Consider the following 14470-nt stretch of genomic DNA (forward strand, 5'->3'; position numbering starts at 1 on the left):
AACCTTTCTGAGCCCTTTCTGTGCGTACACGACAATACTTTGCCAACTCTTGTGTGCTGACGGTCCATTCTGGCGGCATTTTCAACCTTCCGTTGCATGCCGCCATATTGTCTACCAGCCACTGCAAGCTAAGCAAGGGAAAACGGGCCAGTCGCAAACGCCGATACTACCCTGCTCATCTGGTTATCTACGTACTTTCACAGCGCTAGCTCGGACCCACCAAAACCCTCTCCGCTTGCACACGTCTCTAGTCAGCCAGTTAAACGAGAAAAGCGTATCAAGGTAGGCAATGTTATTTTCTGTCGAAGAAAAAAAGTGACCGCCTGGAAACGAGACAGCGTTTCATTGGCTCTTCAGACAACGCTGCGGGTCACCGCCAAATAACTTCGATACAAAAGATTAGAATAGATTAGAACGAAATATATTTACGTAATAGGGCCCCTGGACCTAGATAAGAACTCGGGGGCGACGTCTTACCGGGGCGGTCGCACTCACTAAGCGCTCTACGCGGGGACATTATACCCTCGCTGATCAGACCTTAGGACACTAGGAATTGCGGTGCACACATATCATTTTTTCCATTTGGTCTTTATCTCAAAGATAAGCGCTTTGGCTTAATCTTAAGAAAACACCTTATTCATTTAATGTCAATTGGCTTTAAAACCGTTATTGGGTAGTGTAGGAGCGGGTCTCCCCACATTTATTTAATTTATTCTATGACATCTGGTGGCCAGCGACAAAACTGAGTCGGTCGCACTGCCATCTCAGCCGACCAGCAGGCTAGCCTGTTAAAGAGCGAGGGCGAATTATTCGACGATACAGAGATCTGGGGCATTCAATGTGGCAAATCAGTTCTGCGGGAGCTCTCAAGGTGGAGGAAAGTTTCTGAAAGACTAACCAAATTTCTTATACCAAACTGTACCACAAAGCTACAAAGGACACCCAAACGCAACTTTCTTTCTGAGAAACCCATATGGGTTTCTTTTGTAGCTTCGTGCTACAGTTGGATGGATGAACATTTTTCGCTTTCATCAGTTTTCCTTCACCTTGCGGGTTTCGGCAGAACTGATTTGCCAGGATAACTACCTATGGTGGCCTTTGTCCGCTTTCTCGTGTATCAGCATTATGCGCGGTCTCGGCAAGCCACTTCGGCATGGCCAGCCGCTTTGGCGTGATCACGAGGAAGCACATCCGCCATTCACACACAGTTCTCGGTGGCATACGATAGGCATGGTGCATTTTCAGCTTGCCTCCACAGACAGCACTCATAAGGCTGGAAAAAGGAAATGCGCGACTTTAGCACATGAGAATAGCAAACGGTTTCGTTCGTCTCCTACCATTTTCTTCCTAACTACTGCTTTGCTCAGGTAAGTGGGAGACATTCGCCTTTCCCTCCTACTCCGAGGCGAGCTCACTGGAGACGAATGCATTGTTCAGCTCCTGGAATGCTTCTGTTGAGATAGAAATTAATACGGACGTTCGACGTCCATTGACGACGTTGGTGTTGTCGTGCTGCCCTACTATCAACGGCTCATGCGCGGTCCAAGCGCGAAGGATTAGAAGGCCTTCAATGAAGCGAAGTGCGTTTGGCTATAAAAGGGAAGTGCACGCACTTTTACGTTGAAGCGACTCTGCCAGAGCCAGGATGCCAGAATAGTGTACAGGCGTCAACTGCCGGCATGAGCATCATAGGCGCCGACTACGGTGAGAGTTTCGGTGCCCGAGAACACTACCCCCCGAACCCCTCCGAAAATTTTCCCGGGGGGGGGGGGGGGAGTAGGGAGCCAAGCCTCGCCTTACTGGTGGCGATGCCGAAGCCTCCCGCCACTTCTCATGTCTACCTCTGCCTCAGTTTGGAAAAGATCGGAAAATCATGGAAAAGATCGGCATAAACTACCACGGAATGAACGGCCCCAAGATGCAGATTCACCCAGACGTCCGAGCCGCAATTAACACGGAAAATATCCCGAAGAGCATGCACCCCGTGCACAATGTCGAGAGAAGAAAATGCCGCACGAAAACGATTCTCAAAAATCACGGCGCGCGGGAGGGGGTGCTCTTCGTAGACGCCGCGCGGTACCCCCGAAACAGGGACGACAATGGTGGTGTCGGCGCTGACAAAGGTAACTCCCTCTTCGCAATGGCGGTCGTATGCACGAAAGGAAAGACCGTGACTGCGGGCTCCGTAAGGACTAGATCGTCGGAGGCAGCGGAAGAAACGGCAATCGCATTGGCTATAATCAGCGGTCGGCAACAATACAGAACAATAATCAGCGACTCGAAGACGGCTATTAGGAATTTCACAAAGGGCTGGGTCTCCACCGAGGCGGCCAAAATCCTGAACCACAGAGCGGAAGACTTTAAGAACGGCACAATTACACCCAAATACCTCAAATGGATCCCGGCACATATGGGAGAAGTTACCATGAATGCCCCTCCCAACCTCAACGAGAAGGCCCACCGAGTCGCGCGAACACTAACCCACCGCGGCACGGACAGTGACGGCCCAACACCCCGCAACCCTTGGGCAAGAGGAAAGGACTGCGGCGGAGGCGATGGGGAAGACGGAGGAGGCGAGGACGACGAAGAAGCGATAAAAGACGACAGGGGCAGACTGGTCACGTACCAGGACATACTGACACACTACACGAAACAAAGAGAAGCATACCCACAACCCCACAAACAACTCGACAGGTCTCAAGAAACAGATTGGAGAAGATTGCAAACCAGAACGTTCCGAAACCCAGTACACTTAAACAGAATAAATTCAACACAATATCCAGACGCAAGCTGCAAGCTCTGCAAACACGAACACGCAGACATGGCACACATCTTGTGGAAGTGCACACAGATCGGTTCAGTATACGTAGAGGACAAGATAGAACCGGACCTTCTCGAGGAGCGATGGCTAAGCGCTCTGACTAGCTCAGAACTACAGGACCAATTATGGGCTATCCAGCGGGCCCGGGCAGTGGTGGAAAGGCTATGCCTCACCGCACACAATGCCCGGGTGGCCTGAGCCCAGGCTGGCAACCTCGCAGGTCCTTTTTCCATTAAAGTTTTTTCCGTCCGTTCTTTCTTTCTCACCTATTGCGTCCCCTTTCCCCTCCCCCAGTACAGGGTAGCCAACCGGAGATAATCTCTGGTTAACCTCCCTGTCTTTCCTTTGCCTTTCTGTCTCTCTCTCTAGTCATAAAGAATAAATTTCGTGATTTATTTAAAAAAAGAGTAACTTGGCAAACAAACCTTCATTTCTAACGGTAGGAATCGCTTCTTCATAAGGAATAAATATGTTGCTACATGTTCGCATTGCTTCCAAATTGTTCTTGCAGGTATTGCGCCAATATAAGCGCTTGAAAACGCCATATACAAGTTTTCGTAATGTCTTTGGTGCACCAAATAATTCACGGTGTTCACAATTTGAAAGAATACGGAAATGTTGAGGGTTATATGCAGAAAATGTTTTAGATATGGGGTAAATAGGGGATTAAAAATATTAGATCGGCCCTTGTTTTTAACAGATAACACGTGTTCAGAGGTGTTATTGAAGCGCATATGATTGCCTGCCGGCCCCAGAGAACCAACGTGGTAGCCATTTTTTACTTACGTAACATGAGTGCTATATGTGACGTGTGTTGCAAGCTTGAAGCCCGTAAGTTAATTACTGCCTTTGCATAAAATCATTTATTCCAGCGTTCCATAGCTTTACAAACCACGCAGGAAGCTTGCCCAACATCCTGAAAAACCTCAACGTGCTACATTGTTCTCATGCAGAAGCAACAGGGGGCATCTTTTGCCTGATTGGGAGCAAGGTTTCATAATTTGATTCAATTACAGCCCTTCAAAAAAATTGCTTTGGCAACTGTGGGAAAATATTATACGGCTGGTAATACTTATGTTTCCCAGTGTCGTGAGTTAACTCTATACGTCAGACGCGGTTTGCATATAATGAAAATCGGGGGACATGTAAACGGTAATGCGTGGCAAACTTTACCATTTCTGGCTGAGTGGAGAGCTTCGTTAATAATTATTCAACCTTCGTTTTATGTCATTTTCCCTATTTTCGTGCGTATACGAGGTTCGTAGTAGATTGTCTCAGCGTCTTTGATGAGATAAACGATTTACCTTGTCTATATTTGGTGAAAATAACGCGAATGTTAGGTATCGAGTAGGCGAAGCAAATGTGCGTGTGTAGATTAATTGCAGCCTTTACAGTAAATTACGTATTCAAGCATGGTGCAGCGTCATGTGTGTTTTATGCAAATGACGCAGAATTCGGTCCGCTCTCCTGAGAGAACTGCAAGCGCCGCCAAGATCGAATTTTGTAAAAATGGAAGGAACATTATGCATTTTAATCAGCATGCCAAGTTAAATATCTGTTGTTCAATTACAACAGCCTTATATTTGGTGAATATAGAAAGCAAGGTATGCGTTGTTTCGTATTTCTTTAAAATAAGGACCAAAGGTATGGGTACTGTGTACGCGAAGTTCAGATTGTGTAGGTTGATTGCCGCCTTTCAGGTAAATTACGTATGCAAACGCTCCGAGTGCGTCTTACGTATGCAAACCCGAGTGCGTTTTACGAACGGCGCAGAATTTAGCCAGTCGTCACGTGAACTGTATTACTCGAAAAGAAGGACATTACTTGCATGAGAAGTCTAAATGCGTAATTCACTAATTAACAAAATGACGAATTATGTTTTCAACGAATTACTTTACGGCACATATTGCAAATTACGAATTGCAGGCGATAATTTCGCAAGGCATATTCATTTGGGACGACGGACTGTCATGATGGCACCAGCTTCGAGATGCTAAGTGCCGAAGTTGGTAACGAAATACATAGGCGTCCCACCAAGTGGCTTCAACGCCTAAAACGGAGTTGTTCTAGAAAAGTAAGTAGGACAACAGCGTAGAACATTGCACGAGCTCGGGCCTACCTGAAGATCTGGGCCTGGCGAGGCCCCAGGGCGGGGTTGAGCCGTGGCGGGTAAAGTAGCTTTCACGGCTGGCTTGGGCAGGACCTGGGCCTGAAGCTATGGGCTTCGGGTTGGGTCCGTGTTTGAGGCGGTGGGCTCGGGTCAGGCCAGGCTTGTTTCTTAGTAAACCCTTAATATGCTTCCAGATACGTTGCATATTTGTTCCAGATAGGTTGCTTATTTTATCTGGAACAAGCGTGTTTCTCATGTCGGACAAGCCACTTGGAGTAGCTTTATCTGGAACCGCGGATTTATTTTGCTTGTTGCTGCTTGATTTATGTGAAGCGGGTGAGAAGTAAATTGATCAGCCACTCAATTCAGTTCACTTTTGTTTCCTCTCACTACGACAATGTTCCAGTAAAGCATACATATCACAATCTCTTATTGTTTTTATTTGCATTTATTGTTATTTTGCATTCCAAATGCTATCTTATGCTGAGGGTACCCAATGTAATATAATATTTATTATTAATCGTCGCAAGAGCAGTGACAGGCTTTGATAGTATGAACATTCGCGAAAGATGGCGCCGTCCAAAAAAAAGGAAAGTTGTGCTCGGAGTATCACGAGTTAGACTTACTAAAAATATCATGAGGCATTCCACTCTGGGAAGGTGGATGACCAGCGAAGCTTTTTAGCGCATGACACAGAGGTGACACGAGACTTTTGAACATAGTTACAGACTTATTTACCCTAATCTTTATATACATTAGCGTGGAAAACGGAACCGCCCTCCCCCCTTCCCCCCTGAGGAGCCTGAAGAAACTAGGCACGCGTGACATTTCGACGGAAACGCCATCACAGGAGGGCGGACGGAAAGGCGATAGGCAAGCGCCTGGAACGCCGACAAAGAGAGGTCGGTGCAAACGTAGACACGGCCGACGTGCGTCAAAATGTAGTACCTGTTCTCATGAGCTTAATATCCGATACGGGTTCTATTTGGACCAGAGATATTAAACTTATCTTTGGAAGTTGGCGGAGTGCTTGAAGCCTGCTTCATCTCCGCCGCGGGTCGGCCCGGTGTTTCACTATCTTCGGGATCAGCTCACGGTTTTTGCACACGCACTCGAAAAATGAACGGAGGCCTACCATAAACCGCTTCCCTGTAAAAGAAAATTTACAGGGCTCTACGCGGCTCCCAATTTTCCTGTGACGCGGAATGGATACGCATGACCTGCTTCCGTGTGTGCCCAAATTAACGCATTCGTTAGCCTTATACGACCACATGTAGCGACAGCTCCATACGACTGCCGTGACAGCGCTGCAATGTGCAGGGATATAGAGTGTCACTAAGCAAGGCATGAGTCGCAACACATGCTCTCAGCCAGATCTCTGGCTTAAACGAGACAGTTATGGCTTGCAGTGACGTGATATGCCTGTGACGTGATGTGACAAGAAACGTATTGCCAGTGTACATTTAGTGGATTTTCTTTGTCTGTCCTAGCCCCTTCCGAGAAGTACACGCGGTGCACGAAAGCTTCGCTAAATTGAAAAGATTGCAAACAGGGTTGAATCGTGGGCAAAAATAATTGAGATTCAATAAGGAAAAGTTCGGGAAACAAAAAGCTTCTTTAAATCGCGATTTCTTGTACGCAAATTCCACTGTATATAGAGTAAAGAGAATAAATTTGGCGCTCATTCTCTGTTTCAATTGCTATGGCAACCTGAATGCAATTTCCTCGTAACATGTACGCCTGATAATCTTTTCCTGCATCCTCAACCCTTTTCCAAAATAAATTACTGAACATCAGAGTACTTGTTAGTGAAGCATGTGCCAAGAATAAATTGTTTATTACTTTTTGAAGCACCTTGCTACCGGCTCTCGGGCGGGCCTGATTTGCGGTCGGGTCGGGTTGGTTCGGGTAGGTAAAATATTTTTTCGGGCTCGGGCCGGGCCCGGGTCTCACTTTGGACCACAATGGCCTGGCTCGGACGGGTAAACATCTACAAGGGCTGGGACCGGGCCCAGAATTACGGCTGGTGCAGTGCTGTACAACAGTACATTTTTTACTGCATGTGTGTCGGCGCATAGCTCGAAACAGCCACCATCCAACCTAGTTCTTTCCATGTCGACATGCATTCAAAGCTCACCCGCCTCATTTCGTAAATTGCAATATGTGTCACAAAGTGACCCGATGAAAACTTAATTTGTGAATTCTATTAATAAGTAGATTCCACATCTTGACTGCTCCTGAAAGTAATGCATGCCTCTTCGAGTAGTCTATTGTGTTATCAGCTACAGGTGATTTTTAAAAGTTTTATGTCACCTAAAGAACGTACCTGGTACACACACACACACACACACACACACACACACACACACACACACACACACACACACACACACACACACACACACACACACACACACACACACACACACGCACGCACGCACACACGCACACACACACACACACGCACACACACGCACAGACACACATGCACACGCACACACACGCGCACGCGCACGCGCACACACGCGCACGCGCACACGCACACGCACACGCACACGCACACGCACACACACGCGCACGCGCACGCGCACGCGCACACGCACACGCACACGCACACGCACACGCACACAAACACACACGCACACACGCACACACACACACACACACACACACACACATATATATATATATTAGTAGTCGAGAGATGGGGTGCGAGGGGGGGGGGAGGCAATGAACTCCCCCCCCCGGCCCCCACCCGTCACGGAAAAACGAAAACTATTTGTCTATTGGGCATTGTGCGCGCACATGTTAGCGTACCTGCTCAGCAGCTCTGTGCATACCACACCGTGGTGAACGTCAACGTAACTTTATGCAGTCCTTTCTTTGGAAGCTGACAACTTCAATGATTTTCCTTCGGTCTCATCCCGTGTATCATGCAGGCTGTACATACAGATCGATCCAGCCGGCACGCTCCACATCGTAGCAATTAACCATCTGGGGCGCCCTCAGTGGTACGCTAAAGCTTGCTATCCCTCTCAATGCCTAGCCTTCGGGCTAAACTGACAATTTCTTGATCAAAATACTGCTATTCAACTAAATTGAACGTGTGCAAGCTATAAACACTCACAAACAACTACGGGCGTATAGTTTCGTACCAGTGTCTTTCCGCAGGCTTGGTTCATTTCTGCCATTCAAAAGGATAGATCTCCCTTTCTGTTATAGAGCAGTACATATCTTTTTCTATCGCCAACTTTATTTCTTAAAAAAATAAATTGCGGCGTTTTAAGTGCCAAAGCCACGTTCTGATTATGAGGCACCCCGAAGTGGTGAACTCCGGAATAATTCTGCCCACCTGGGGTTCTATGTGCACCTAACTCTAAGTACACGGGTGTTTTTTGCATTTCGCCACAATCCACCGGAGCCGAGATTCGATCCCGCCACCTCGTGCTTAGCAGCGCTACACCAAAGCCCCTAAGCAACCACGAACTTCATATCTTGCAATAACATATGCGCCATTCTTGTAAGAAGTGTCGGTCATTTACGTTTCGTGTCATGCAATTATTATTCGAGCTTCTTGCTTTGTTTTCTCGAATTTCAATATTTCACTTACGGGGCAAATATTCAGGCCCCGCATTTACAGCAAGCTCTTTCGCAAGTATATTCCATAAAAGGTAAATTGCAGTGAATTCTTATGCTGGACATAATATTAGCGAAGGCCGCAGGCCAATGTCAGCGAGCACTTACGGAGTAAAGCTTTCTGAATTCCGTCCCAGGTACATAAACACCGGCATAATTTGGCGTCTTAAGCAAGGCTGAAAAATTCATCAAGCTTCTGAAAATCCTGAAATTTTTGCCCTCGACTATATTTAAACCGTTTTACGACGCTTTGTTCAGATTTTTCTCGCGGTGCAGTATCCGAGCACTGCCATATCCCCACTGCCTGCCCTCTTTTAACCTCTTTCTTCCTGCTTCCAGATACAGTTGACACCATTTACCCTAGCGTGCCTTCGTTGCACTCTTGATTCAACCATCCCCAAAGGGAATCGGCTTTGTCGGCGCAGTGCTAATGATTATCGTGAACAGACAACGAGATCAGCAGAAAAAAACGCAATAGCCTCTTCGCCGCTATATCGAGTGTACACAGTACTTGGGCGAAACGCCGCTGTGGTTACATCCCAATCTGTTTCCCCCAAAAGTCGACGAAAAATTGCCCCGCCGTCTCGACCACACCGGGCGCGCAATCTGTGGATGCATCGCGACCACACATCTCTCCGATGAGTGCCGTGACGCAGAGTACAGCTTCGCACGGGACTCCTTATTCATAATCACGATGCACCTGCCATCTCGGCAGCCTGGAGCACGTTCAGCGCCTCCTTGATGGGCTCTGGATGTCGGCGTGATCGTAGCCGAAACAGAGTGTAAGAAGGAAGGGTGTCCGCATATAAATAAAGCCTCATTGTGCCATTAGCTTCTGAGAAACAAGGCCGCCGTTCCTTTAGCCTGTTGCTAAATTATTGCTTCACCCCGGTGCATCACGCCCTGCAGGCGCATTGCCGCTCTAGCCCGAGCACCAAACGTGTGTTCGCAAAAAGCCCCTCTGCACACAGACACACCCTACGGCGACAGTGATACTGCAGTAGTACGTGCGTACAATAGATATCGTGCAGACAATGGTTGCGTGCATACGTTGTTAAGCGCTTCATCGAACTGACCGTCTGGGTTCGTACGATCACGACCATAACGCGTACGTTCAAATTTGTGGTAGCCACAGCAAGAAACATTTCACAGTGGGCCACCGAGGCGTGAAACTTTGTGAGAGCGTCCATCCAATTACGCCTTTGCGCCCGCGTTCGCTCGAGCAACCTATCCTGAACGTGCGATCGCGTGACTGGGCGGGGTAATAGAGGTAATAAAATACCCTACCCAGTATGACCAGCGCTGCCACACACTGCCAAAGATTGGAGAAGTGCTCATAAATTAGCTTCCTCCTGTCACTGGCAGTCTAGTTTCTTATTAGGTGTTTTTTTCCTATCTCTTCTTGCGGCACCCAGAAGTCGTGTTCCACATTTTAATCTTTAGTGCTATCGCAGTGTTTTGGGCCGTCCTCGTTTCGGAGTCACTATTTGTAGTTCGATAACTGCAGAGACGTGGCAAAATTGGCAACTTGCAAATCATTTTGTCTTTTATTTTTCTCTCTCTCTCAACCGTTTTTCCTCACATTACAAAACCAAGTGCCACCCGTTGGAGGTTATATGCCTTCAGTCCCCGTTGGACGTTTTCTGGTTCATCTGCGCATTCTTGTCGCGTATCGTCCTTGACACGACCTTGATAAAAAATGAACGCATTCCTATTCCGATACCTTTTGTTTATCACTTTACAAGACACGGCCGCTTCGTGGTGTGGCGGTCTGCTGCTGAGCACTATACGTGGCGTGTTCGGTTCTCTTAGAGTATTCGCATAAAAAGAGTCCAGCAAAAGCTTGCCTGTAACGCGGCGGTAAGGTGCACATAGAATGATATCGCCTCTCGGGATTACATACGTAACGCAAGCGCTTTTTAATCCCTGATGGTGCGCAGTGAAAAGGAAAAACATAGTGGTGGTAATTGTGGGAGATTTACGTGTTTCATTATGCGCAAGCGCTTTGGGGAAGTACCATTGCTTGAAAGAGAGCGGCGAAGTGGTAGAGGCTCTGTCTAATTATTCCGCCCCGCTATTGACCGTCCAATGCAGCTGTGGTGAAAAGGAAAAAGCTACAATGCTTTATCTTAGCCTCTGTGCCTTTTATATATAGATGCAGTACAAAAGAAGGACACAAGGTAGGGATATTAGCCAAACAAGCCTATGCTGCGGAAAGAGAAAATATTAGGGATGGGAGAGAGTGGTCGGAGAGGTGAGGAAGAAAAGACGAGATGAATTATAATTCATCCCACAAGCGGCCAGCACCACTAAGTCAAAGGCATTCACCCAGGCCAGCCGACCTCAAGAAACACGAAAGTGACTTCACTGCCTTGTGGGCCTACGAGTCCCGGCGACGGTGTTCGAGTAGCGCCTGCGTGGACAGTGGACGATCATCCAGTTGTCACCATGCGTTGTTTGTCTTTGTGTACTTGAAGCAATGCAATGTACCCCTATGAGGCTATTTTCTAATTTGAACATTTCCCGCAGTATCCTCTCTGCAAAAAATCTACCTTGTTCGGCTACAGAGTTCAGTCGTTAAACGACTGGATCCTTCTAAGAGGGATCTTTGCCCACGGGAAAGACATATACCACGGCTTGCTGCTATGTCTGTTGAGGAGCAAAACAGTCAACCTAATGTAGGCACATCGCTCGATGTACCCCAGAAGTTGCATTCATTTTTTTTTTAGTAAACGCCTTCCTCTTACACCAAACTGGAGAAATTTTTGTTAGTCATCTTCAAAGGAAGACGTTTGTTGATGCAGACAAGCGAGTTATCGAAATGCAACCAGAAACGATAGCAGATTTACGATGAGGAGTTTACGGGTGCTGCGTACACACTTCGTGAGATTGGGTTTGTGTCCTGAATGCGAGCGAAGAACCAGCGTCAATGCTTCAGCGATAAAAATATAATTAAGCACATAAGCTTGCACATCACTAATATGATTTTGAGGTGTTATTTCTGGTCCAATGCGTATGGGAACGCATATTTGCGCCATGCATATCCAACCAAAAAGATTAATCAGGTTAATCCGCCCATCACCGATAGGCATTTACGTCTTCCAAGCGGCTCTACGCGCTCGTGAACTTGGTCCCGTTCCTCTAGCGTTTTCCGAAGTATTTAAATATCAGCGTTGTAGGAGGGTTGCCCCGACAGGCAACGCCTCCTAGTAGTTATTGTTTGTATATTTGGGCCAGGACGTCTGGGGCAGCTTGATCCTCTACAACCGCATTGGGGATGCAGTCTGAAGTAATGTTCGAACTTACCCGCTAACAGCGTGAAGATTGTATATCCGAGTCATGAGACAGGCGGCAGCACAACGAAAATCTGGCGATGCGGTGTCTAACTATTAGGCTGGTACGAAACTGACTTGTGTGATAGAATTCATAAATGTAGAAAACTTGCCCCACTGACATGCACTGACGCTTGTGAAATGTGTGTGAATACATAACAGCGGACCATTTGGGAGACGTATAGGATACGTTGGACATGTTGATGTAAGTAGATGTAAATCCTTGTGATCTACTGGCACGCGCCCACTCTGGGGGATTGGCCGAGAATTGGGTACGTCATAGTGAAGTGTAAAATAAGTCAAAATTTCATAATAGGTAGGCTATAATCGAGAGATAGAGATTGTAGAGACTACACGGGTTTTATGAAACTCAACATTCCACCATGACCATAAAGTAAAAAGCATTCAAGTTCAATTCTGGTGATACAAAAGGAGGCAAAAAAATCGTATCCAGCGTTTAAACCTCATTCATTCTAAAAGAAAATTTTGGATGGCAGCGCTCACCTTCCCGTCGCTATGCCCAAGTGTAGAGACACCGAAATAAAGCCCATTTTCAACAGTTACATTCACTCTTAAAACGGTTGCACCCTTTGGGGTGTATATTTGTCCCACAACAATAATCGTCATCTGCCTTGCTTGCGTTTCCTTTCCTGAAAACTCGGCACTCGCTACTTTCCTGTCGAGAATGCTGCGTCACACTGATAAGGTGCATGCCGCTCGTGACTGGGAAGTACCGGGCTCGCAGCGTTAAAGAAAGCAAACGCGGGCAGCATGGATGACGATTATTGTTGTGAGACAAGATACGCCCCAAAGGGTATAAATTTTTCTAAGAGTGTATAATCTAAGAAGGCAGAGGGGTGTTTATAGGGTTCGTTTTCTTAAGCTAATAAATCATCGACAAGAAATTTTAAAAGATGTTCTATGGTTTTACCTTCCCCACACACATACAGACCAGCCCTTTGTAAATAAAAATTTAAAGATCTGCGACAGCGAGGCCTAGTAATAGTTACTTCAATTTTTCTAGGCTGGATAAGAGTGCTTTTCGAGGGGTACAATAAGTGTTTAAAGTCCGATTAATTGTTATACATGGCACAGATAATTCTGGCATCATCATTTGCCTCCTAAATCTTGCAGCTATGATCAAGGCAGATATAGGGAGAATTTGAATGGCTGGACTAGCTAGCGACGCTTTCGCCAATGAATCAGCCATTTCATTTAGAACTAGGCCCGCATGCCCAGGTACACAGACCAAATGGATATTAGTTAGAGGTTGAGGTACTAAGGATTTAAACAGTCCCAGAACCCGAGATTCATTAGGTGCTTTGAGTGACGTACACAAGGACTAATAATCAGTAACAATGATTACATAATCTATTGTTGTGCCTAATTTACGAAGGGCAAATACTACTGCTAAAAATTCTGCAAAAGATATTGGTACAAAGTCTGGAAGCCGCAGGGAGAACGACCAACCGAGAATAGGGCTGGATATACGAATACCAGATTTTTCTTGGCTCCGCGTGCCACCAGTCGCTATGACTACATTTGATATGTCAGCTGCTGCACTGCAAAATTAACAGCGTCTTCATCACTTCGTTCGCGATGAGTCGGTGGATTACATGAATGGAACGCTGCCCACAGTTGCACAGACCATTCAACAGGGAACAAACTAAGCGTTGGAATTTCGCGAGCTAAGCAAAAAAAGGAGGATCCAAGTCAATTTCGTAACACAGTAAGCCTATACTCGGGCCACGTTGAACACCGTGAAGTACACTAGCCAGACTTGGCTGGATTATTGTGCCACAACCACCAGCAGTGGGCACTTTCTGCCTGGCACCTCTTTGGAGGAACGAATGATGACTGGTGCGCAAAACATTTTTCCTTGAACAATGCTGCCATGTCAAAAGTGGGTCACGTCCGCCGTTGATTCGAACATATGCTGGCACACAACTGCATAGAGAGGAAGGCAGCCTTGTTCACGGCTGTCTAAATTGTGCAACAAAGAATGTAAACTCCTGCAAAGTGGGTGTGGTAGTTATTACTGTTTATTGCAAGTAAGTAAGACTCTGTTTGCAATTAGCTTGAAAGGAAATAGAGTCGCCCTCTTGTCCCTCTCTTTCGTTGTTTTCGTGAGAATAAATTTTGAAGAAAGAGAGAAGTTTCATGAAGGTGGAAGCTGAAAGTGATGAACAGTGGTAAAAAACAAGAAATGTAGTGAATTCTTGCTTTTCATTGCCGTATGATGAAAGTGTGGCTGCGAGGAGAAAAAGAAAGCGCCGACACAGCACAGCCAACGCAGTTTCAAGCTCCTTACTGCCGTTGCAACAGTAATAAAATAACGAATAAGATTCGTCAGTGAATAATTCTCTCCCTTTACCTCTCATCAGTACACGCAATTAAACAATTAAACCTGCAAAGCGCGAAGCGTACAGAGAAGTGAATTGAAATTGGCTCCAACTCGTATTACTGTCGGTGCTCTTAAAATATTCTCCATTGTTCTGGTAGCGGCACTCGCTGCGTAATATGTCACACAATGCACTGGCTATGTCAGATTGTCTGCGAATCACACGCGAA

General features: G+C 46.6%; 1 pseudogene; it reads left to right on the plus strand.

Annotated features, from left to right (window-relative positions):
• The first annotated feature begins 5849 nt into the window (after nucleotides 1-5849).
• LOC135901482 (U2 spliceosomal RNA) lies at nucleotides 5850-6031 on the plus strand (annotated as a pseudogene).
• Nucleotides 6032-14470: the final 8439 nt, after the last annotated feature.

Source organism: Dermacentor albipictus, chromosome 1 (genome assembly GCF_038994185.2).
Source record: "Dermacentor albipictus isolate Rhodes 1998 colony chromosome 1, USDA_Dalb.pri_finalv2, whole genome shotgun sequence".
Lineage (NCBI taxonomy): Eukaryota > Metazoa > Arthropoda > Arachnida > Ixodida > Ixodidae > Dermacentor > Dermacentor albipictus.